At 40.2% G+C, this 8,997-nt stretch overlaps 2 protein-coding genes across 13 annotated transcripts in view; one reads left to right on the top strand and one right to left on the bottom strand.

Annotated features, from left to right (window-relative positions):
• The first annotated feature begins 2,339 nt into the window (after positions 1–2,339).
• nrxn3a (neurexin 3a) overlaps positions 2,340–8,997 on the top strand; it is a 170,112-nt gene continuing 163,454 nt past the window's right edge. For 5 of the 9 annotated variants that reach the window (XR_013294023.1, XR_013294014.1, XR_013294017.1 and 2 more), the window contains exon 1: positions 2,340–2,619. The gene's annotated coding sequence lies outside the window, so the exon portion shown is untranslated. The remainder of the gene's footprint in view (positions 2,620–8,997) is intronic. The other 4 variants (XM_077564961.1, XM_077564942.1, XM_077564952.1 and 1 more) reach the window with 1 other exon arrangement.
• LOC144050818 (N-lysine methyltransferase KMT5A-A-like) overlaps positions 7,507–8,997 on the bottom strand; it is an 11,370-nt gene continuing 9,879 nt past the window's right edge. For 3 of the 4 annotated variants that reach the window (XM_077564467.1, XM_077564792.1, XM_077564710.1), the window contains one exon: positions 8,990–8,997. This exon is cut by the window's right edge and continues 742 nt beyond it. The gene's annotated coding sequence lies outside the window, so the exon portion shown is untranslated. Of the gene's footprint in view, positions 8,295–8,989 lie in introns of those variants that run through there. The other variant, XM_077564550.1, reaches the window with a different exon arrangement.

The raw sequence follows: 8,997 nt of genomic DNA, 5'->3' as shown, positions 1-8,997 counted from the left end.
TTATCAATGTTACAAGCCAAGATTTATTGCCTAATTTTTATCTTCTACCAAAAAACTGTGCTAATCTCAAAGTCATCGAAATTTGGTTAATCTGATAGAAATCTAATCAGCGAACCTGAAGCTGGACGAGACATCTTCCACGTTTGCCTGGTGAAAAATGTAGGCTACCTAAAATATACATGGCAATAAATAGTTGGATTCCAGCTGATGACTAGAAAAGAAAAGTCGATAAAAGGCAAATCTTCACACACAATCCAAAAGTCCTGTCAGAAGAGAAGCTGACAAACACAGTGTTCCTTCATTTAAAAAAAAAAGAAAAAATCTATCATTTCAATGATTTGCTCTCCGTGTGATCCGGTTGCTCACCCAGTTGACTCCCATTGTCTCCCATCGTGGGCATCAAGTATACTTTTGATACAATTATAGCATTTTCATCTCAAGATGATTTTTGCATCTAAGGGAGCTGATGCTAATATCACATGTAGAAATTTAACAAAAGTTCAAACTCGAGATAGAACTTTATGTTTTGTAGAGCAATGCTAACAGATGTTACACTTTTGGGAAAAAAACCTTCTTGAAATGTAAGGAAAATTTCCTGTCGGCAACATACTGTAACGGTGTTATGGTTCGCATTTCTTGTTTCACACTCAAAAGGTCTGGGTTCAACTCTCACTAAGACTTCACAGTGCATAGAGGAAATGGCTGCTTGTCTATATGTGCCCTGTGCGTCCGGCAGTCCTGCCCCCAGCTAAAATCAGCAAGGATAGGCTCCATGCTCACCCGCCCCTCAAATGAGGATAGGAAAGGGATGGAGGTCCTCTGACAGATTAATTAGTTGATCTGTTGTGTCCCAATTCTTCTGTTCATGTGGTGTCTTTTATTGGGGAACATAAACAGCATTGACTTTTCCAAAAGTAACACTCTCCCAGATAGAATGTCCTTTCAAGGAGACTGGGGGGAGGGGGTGGGGGAGGATGGAGATAATGTGAAGAGAGAAAATGGATCCCCGCAAACTTACAAATACACAAGCACACATGCATGCACGCATAGGAAAAGCTTGCAAACTCCCTGAGGTCGTAAGCCGACACAATTTCATTATTTTTAATGTTATCAATTAGGGTATTTTTATGAATTACAGTTGATATGAAATATTTTATTTGCAACATTGTCTTCATTGTCAGTGTGGCGGCTCGTCAGCATCAGAAATGATGACAGAGAACGTAAAACATAACTCTTTTGCTAGCTTTCTTGTTATCGTTCGACTTTAGAAATTGTCAAACAAACATCCCATTTTGCCAACAGTAGATTGCCATTTATATAGTAGCCTAGAGGTGAAACATTTTATTTTAAAAATGTGGGTTTTGTGTGAAGAAAATGACTAGGACAAGTAGGCTAAATGATTTTAAAAAATACATTATTTATTATTATTATCATTATTATTGCTCTTTCAAAAAGAATGGGATATTATATGCTCAAATAACCGCATTGAGTTATGACAGCCATATAAAAATCCGCTTTGACAAAAAAACAAAAAACAAAAAAAACGTGAGAGGTAAGGTGTAGCCCAAGGCTGGACTGGCCATCTGGCATAAGTTAGGTTCCAAAAAATACCCGCAATAAATGGAATCTGCAAAGTATTTAGCTTTATCTTTTACATTTATTATAAATGTTTTAAGGCTCTATAACCCCTCACCACACAGTTTATACACTTTTCTCATTGAGGCATTTAAATATTGTTACATTTATCTCTTGTTTAAGCATTCTCGATGTTCAAACCTTCATTAATTTTAATAAAATAGGTACATTACTGTAAAAAAAAAAAACTGCATGCAAAATAGCACCCCAAAAAATCTGTGAAACTGCGACACCGCGGAAAGTGAACCGCGTCATAGCGAGGGAAAACTGTATTTGCAGTGGCGTTGAACTGAAATGCTGCCACCACTGTGTAATATGTCTCACGTCAGATCGAAAATACAGAAACAATACAACATGGCCATAATATGGTGTTTTTATTCTGAAGGCATTTTATCAAGTTAGGTTGTCTCTGCAATTATGTGTTGCCTATTTATTTAAAAATATATATATATCGTATTTCAGTGTCGAACATTATCGCAGGAATGGATTGATTCAAGCAGCGTGAGTCGATCTTGCTGTTTGGGCCCGCGCGTTGCCCTAAAGGTCGCCATGCAGCTTGAAGCCAGTCAGCCATGCAGGCCAGTGAAGCACACGTCCACCCGCACGTGTACTACGGCTCTGTCAGCGCGTGCGTCGGCCTCGGAGGAGCCATGCGCCTTTAAAATGACGCGCGCTGCTATTGGGTGAAAGGGCGGGCCGGAGCAGCGGGGGCGCGTGGGCGCGGGTAGCGTATGTGCGCGCGCTCGCGCTTCTGCCAGCATCCGCTCCTAGTGGCACCCAAGCGACAAACCCCTTGTGTGGACAACCGTGTGCCGTGGTCGACGCACCTGTGAGAGGGACGTTGGAGTCAGCTTGGTGGTCACCACCCTGCCAATCTGCATGAGCGCCAGCAAGCAGGATTTCAAATATTTCCAAATCCAGCTCCCCGGGTGACCTAAAACTGGATTTACCATTCTGATGCTCTTGCTGGTCTGATGAACGGAGGTCAGAATCATCACATTTTTTTGCTATTTGAATTAATTTAAATGGAACTCCATTTGAAGAAATGTGTTTTTAGATGAAAGAAATGCCTCGTTGTCAGGTATCGCACCACTGCACACGTTCAAATACAAATTGAACGGCAAACGTGCCCCCATTCGTTCGCTGTCATTCGTACGTTTAAGGGTGATTTCAAATAGGGAAATGTCTCATGTTGGCCTCTATTGGCACAGTGGAGGAGAGGCATGTGTGTATGGCAAGAGGGGATAGAATTACACGCGCCTTCTCTTCTAGGCGATGCTTACTAATTGTATCATCATTTCCAAACGCTTTTTGATGACTAAATATCTCAGCTTTGCGTGAACATGACAATCATCCACCGTAGACATTAGATTTATTTATTTTTAATCATTGTGAATTCCTTTTTCCTTTTCTTTCTTTCTTTCTTTTCTTTTTTTAGATTAATTATAAATGAGTCCAACTCTGGTGTCCAATGTCCTCGCATTGTTCTCGTCGTCAGGTTGACGGTTGGAGGTAAAACAAATAGGCTATAACATGCCAGGCAGGCACAACCCTTTGCGCATATCAAACACGCCTTCCTATCTCGCGCGCACACGCACGCCATGTAAATACTACTGTCTAATATGATGTGTTTCTATCATCCAAACATGACTTTGACTCGGAGAGTCGACATTCTTTTGGCAGCAATGCAAAATCCGTCACGTGCCTCCAGTTCTGCGCAGTTTTTTTTTGCGGCTCCAAATCTGCGCACTTTTCAGAATTAGTGCAACAAAATGGAATGTTCCGGCTATTAGCACACAAGGAAGAGTCATTTTTATATATTAGATTTGCATGTAGACTGTGTATAAATCAATCCGAAATCAAACGAAATGTATCTGGAGATTTTTTTTTTAACAACCCCGTAATCACCGCAATCAACGTGCACGTGAGGAATTTGTCACTGTATGTGCGTGAACGTGTGTGGTGGAAAAATAATTAAAATGACTAGATAACTGTTTTTGTTTTTTGATTTTTTTATACCTCCCTGAAATGACGCCTTGTGAAACGGATCGAGGTTTGCTGAAACGACGCCTTCCACATGATCTGCGTTTCATGCTGCATTTTGCGCCAATCGTTTATCATTTTCTTCTTCATGTTGCCCTCAGCGAGTTCTTAACTGAACGTCACGGCCTCTTCTGTGGCTGAGCTTAAATAAAAAATACAATAAAATAAATTTAAAAAAATAACAATGCACGGAAATGATAAGCGGTTAGGAAAATGGATGGATTGAAATGTGACTGCATGACTTGTCTTTTTTTATGCTGCTGGATGTCACATTTAAAAGGCAACCAGGCCCTATTTGGTGTCTTCCTGCACATATATAAGGCAGGCAAGGCCTCTATCTATCTAACGCCCTGGAAAAAGAAAATGTGATCAAAGTGATGCGAAGGTCTAAACTGGCCGCCCTTGAGATAGATTTTTCTGCATGGTTCTTGCACGTTTCTATGTGTCATTTTGAACAGTTAATAGGATTAGATGATTCTCGTGCAATTATGCGGAGGGAATTCCTAATCAGGCTTTTTCCAGAAGAGCTCGGAAATGGGCGTGGTCCGCAATCTACGATCGTTTCCCTGTCAAAGGGCCAAAGGTGTGTTTCATCCTTGAACATGGACTAAAACATTTGCAAAGAAAGGCTACTTTACATCTATAATGTCTACTTTCAGTCGCTCTTTACGCCTACAGCGCTCGCGTTTTGATGCTTTGTGAAATGTGTTTGCTGCATTGCCGATGGTGTGAGCTGAAATATATGTCGATTTAATGATTTATATTGTGGACGTGTGATCAATCTTGAAAAGTTGCCGGGCGTGAAAATGAAATAGAAGGTGCATGCGTTACGATTTACAGCCTTTATGCAGGAAAATATTTTCCGTCATCAGTGCAGGTTCTTATTTTGGAGAGGTGTCGTCGTGCGGCTGCTCATTTGGCCGTGCTGTTCCTCTCTTGGTTGGCAGGTGATTAACTGCACTGACAAATCAAGCGCAAAAAGCCAAGGGCTCTCAAGGTAACGCTAATCCCTGAGGGCGTGGACAGTCAAATATTAGGCAGGATTTAGACAGCTACCCTCCTCGTACTTTCCTCACTGTTCGGATCTCTCGTTGTTCGTTTTTCGAAATGTGTGTAAATAAATATATACAAATAAAATTATATATATATATATATATATATTGACTAACTCGTGTATATATATCTCGACAGACTCATGCAGGCCTAATAACTACGCAAGGTTAAAACATATAACTAGTTCTGTTATATAATATGAGCAAAAACAAAACAAAACAAAACAAAACAAAACAAAACAAGAAAAGCATGAGGCCATTTCAATAAGACGCAAAGGTGTTATGTAGACGGCTCTTTATTGGGGTGGGGGGGGGGGTATTTATTTTGGAGTGCGCGTGTGTGTAAAGTGTCTTGTCGGCACGTGTATGTAATGTGTTTTAATCTCTGCAATGATTGCGCGTTGTCATGTTTAGGATTCGTTACAGTGTACGCCCGTGTGCATATTTAGAGACATGCTGCGTGTGTGTGCGTGCATATGTGTGTGGGAGGCTGGTGCTCTCTAACGGGTGATGTAATGCCGTGAAGGGTGCTGCAGCAGAACCACACAACCCAAAGAAGGCGTGTCCTGCCTGCAGATCAGCAGGAAAAGAACACGTTTTGCCCACGCGTGTACTCGCCGACATCCTCACGCAGACATTCTCATTGTATTTATTATTTGTCGTTAATGTATTTAATGTGTACATTCAAGGTTAGGAAGAAAACAAGGAAATAATTTTGCAACCTTCTTAAAAAGGGCATATCTTTATTTTGCGTGGAAGTTTAGTTTAACAACATTATATGATTGTCGGCGTTATTCTACATGTGCCTTAAAAACTGAATTTAGTTTCTCACATAACCCCACCCCAAAATGGTTTAATCGTTTTCTATTTAGAACCCACATTTTAGGGAGAACATTTCAAACATTTATATTTTTTGTGGCAAACTAAATTTAAATTACATGAAATGTATTATTATTTAGCTGGATCTTATAGTATTTTCATATTTTTTCCATTCCCATTCTTATGGTCTTATTAAAGGCTACATCTCTTGACCATTTATTTGCATGTGACCCTAACATGGAAATATGCATGCATATAGGCCCTCCAAGAGAGCAGTGTTATGCATCTGAGTCCAGTAAATCTTTTGGGATACACTTCTGTGTCATGATCATAAACAGTTATCCACTAATTCTTACTGTATGTTACTATATAGCCCGCGTGTGAATGTTGCTCAATTAGATCCTGCAGCTACCTTTAATTGCTTCGAGATTAAAAGATGCTCCTTCGTATGTTGCAGAGGAGCATGGATTATTTACTCCCTTTTGTAGATACACCAAAGCCCGGCCCTGGGCATAGGCGAACTAGGCGGTTATCTAGGGCGCCATCTAGTTGAGTGGATGCCAAATTGCAGGGGGAAAAAAATAAAAATTTAACATTTTTTCAAGTCAAGTCAAATTTATTTATATAGCCCTTAATCACAAAAGAGTCTCAAAGGACTTCACATGCCCACAGTTGACAATTATTTTTCCCTGAAACATTTGCAATGAAAAGGTCCAAGCCCTCATGTGCTGCATTAAGAAAGTGGATGAAAAAACTGGCAGAGGGTAGAGGCATATATGTCAGTCGATTATCACTGTCTATAAAAATAAATATGAAAATAGCGTTAGCTTCTTAGCTTGCTTGTAACTTGTAACACCATTACATCCATGCTACTCTGTGCACTAGAGAGGGGCAAGGCTTGCTGCCTTTAAAATAAAACAGTCAGTCCAGTCCAGATACTTGCAAATAGACTTACATAAATCATTGTTTCACATAACCATGTTAATTTATGCAAGGTAAGAATTGCGTGCTAGTTTAATGTAAACAAATATATAGTAAAGGCATACTTTAAAAAAACATTTGTAGTTGTCTGTGAAATTTGGTATTTATTGTGTGGTGTGCTACTAAATAATATATATCTATATATTTTATTTATGTATTTATTTACATTTGGAGGAAGTGTGTGTGTGTGTGTGTGTGTGGGGGGGGGGGGGTCAACAATATGTATTTTCGCCTAGGGCACCAAATCACTTAGGATACACCTATATAAATGTCAGTATTTATCTGAGATAATTATTTTTTTCCGAGTAAATACAAATACTACACTAATTTAGATGTTCTTGTTTTGATACCTGGAAGCACACCAGACTGGCTATCTCACCCAGAAACTAATATCTGATCACATAAGAAAGGTTTGCGAATGTCATTTAACATCGAGATCGACCTAAAATGGCTGGTCGGATAAAGGTTGCTGTGTGTGCCTAGATAGAAATGTTTGTGCTAGCGCAACGTGTTAAAGAGAGGAGAGGAAAGGATGGCTGATGCCTGGGCGGTTCATGAGCTGCGTGAGTGGGAGTGGATGAGGTGGAACGTCCTCCCTCGCTCCCTCTTGCCGCACGTCTTCTCCTCCTCCCGTTTAATGCCTGTGCTGGACAAATCATTTCACTGCAGCAAATATAAACACATTATTTCGATACACCCATGCAGAATTATGCGATTAGAGATCGTAGTCAGTCTTTTTAGAGAGTTTACTACGACTGGAGGACATTTTGTTACCGCATTTGAGCCGCGTTGCTGCGGCTTTTTGTCCATGTGATCGAGTCACCTGCTGTAAAATGACTGTCAAGTGGCAACCATTTGTACACAAGGGGCCCGCTGGCGGGTTGTTTTATTTGCTGTTGTGCACACACGCACACACGCACACGCACGCACACACACACACACACACACACACACACACACACACACGCACGCAGGTTTGCCTCTGTGTATTATGAGGACATTTTTTCCAAACCTGTTTAATTGTGTATTACGGGGACACCCCTTTCCGCTAATGCCAGAGAGATGGGACTTGCACCCCAAATTTTTTTTTGGGGTCGTCCAGGGAAATTTCACTTCAAAACTTGAAAAAACTCAACGCACAAAAAAAAGAAAAACCTGAAAAAACAGTAATTATGAGGACATAGATAATGAGCTAAATAAGCCACGCCCATGGCAAAAATGGTAATTATGAGGACCAACTCACATTACAAGGACAAAGTTTACACAACACACAGCAACCATGTCACTGAAGTGACTTGAAAGTTCTGGCATTCTGGCGTTACACAAACTGAAATGACATTGATGTGTAATGACTTACCTGATATAAGGTCGCATTGTTGTGCATAACAATACTGTGAAATGCAAAGTCATACCTGATCCTTGAGCACCATGTTACAACTTTAGGACAGACTGAAACTGGTATGTTAATAAAACAATGCTTCTTATGTGAACAGGTTATCTAGGTCAAGCACATCTTTGTAATGGATAAGTTAGACATGAAACCAGATGCAAAAGAGTCAGTGAACATTGAACATTTTATTCTTTAAAACATGACTACCTCTCATCTTAAAGATGAGCAGTTTTCTAATAGCTCATTACTGGAATACCTTCGGATTTCAGAATTTCTGAAACAGGTTCAATGTAGGAAGTGTCCGAAGTACTGTGAGAATCTGGAACATATTCCTCTGCTGATGAATCCTCACTTCAACTGGATACATCAGCAACCTAATTTTTTAAACAAAAACAATTATTACATACATACAGACATACATATACATATTGTCGCTGTCCTGTGAAAAACACTTCCACCATATTTTCCAGACTATAAAGCGCACCGTGATACAAGCCGTGCCGCCAAGAAGGATCGCTACCGGAGAGCAGCCCGCGACCTAAAAATGGAAACGTGTTTTTCACAGGACAGCAATGATATCCATATATACAGTAGACGCACACATACATGTGCATATATACAGCGGCTCTAAAATTGACACCTGCCGGATGCGGGTTAAAGTTCCTTTTGGCGGGTGGTCATAAATATTTACTAGCTTTACTTCGCTGTTACTTAGTGATGTTACACTCGAAGTAGAAGCTTGAGACAAGTGTCGAGCGCTCGCGGCAGAAGTAGCTCCCGCCATTGATGGGCTAATGTGCTAAAGTTCATTTACCAAAGATAGGTGGTCTTCATCATCAAGCAGTTTTGCATTTTTTTTTTTTTTGCAATCAACGGGATATGTGCCAGATGCTGGAGCAAACTAGAAAAGCATTTAGAACCTTAAGTTTGTGCATATAATGTACTAAAGATTATTATAAATCTAGTCACCACATTTATTCGAAAGATGAGATGAAGCATTTAACAAGAGGGATAGTTAATATGCTTAATCTATGGCATTGCCCCTAAAACGGGTCTTGTGTAATACAGTCCTTCAGT

This window comes from Vanacampus margaritifer, chromosome 1 (assembly GCF_051991255.1).
Source record: "Vanacampus margaritifer isolate UIUO_Vmar chromosome 1, RoL_Vmar_1.0, whole genome shotgun sequence".
In the NCBI taxonomy this organism is placed as follows: Eukaryota; Metazoa; Chordata; class Actinopteri; order Syngnathiformes; family Syngnathidae; genus Vanacampus; species Vanacampus margaritifer.
The sequence above is the reverse complement of the archived record's forward strand: the minus strand, read 5'-3'. Positions and strand labels throughout refer to the sequence as shown.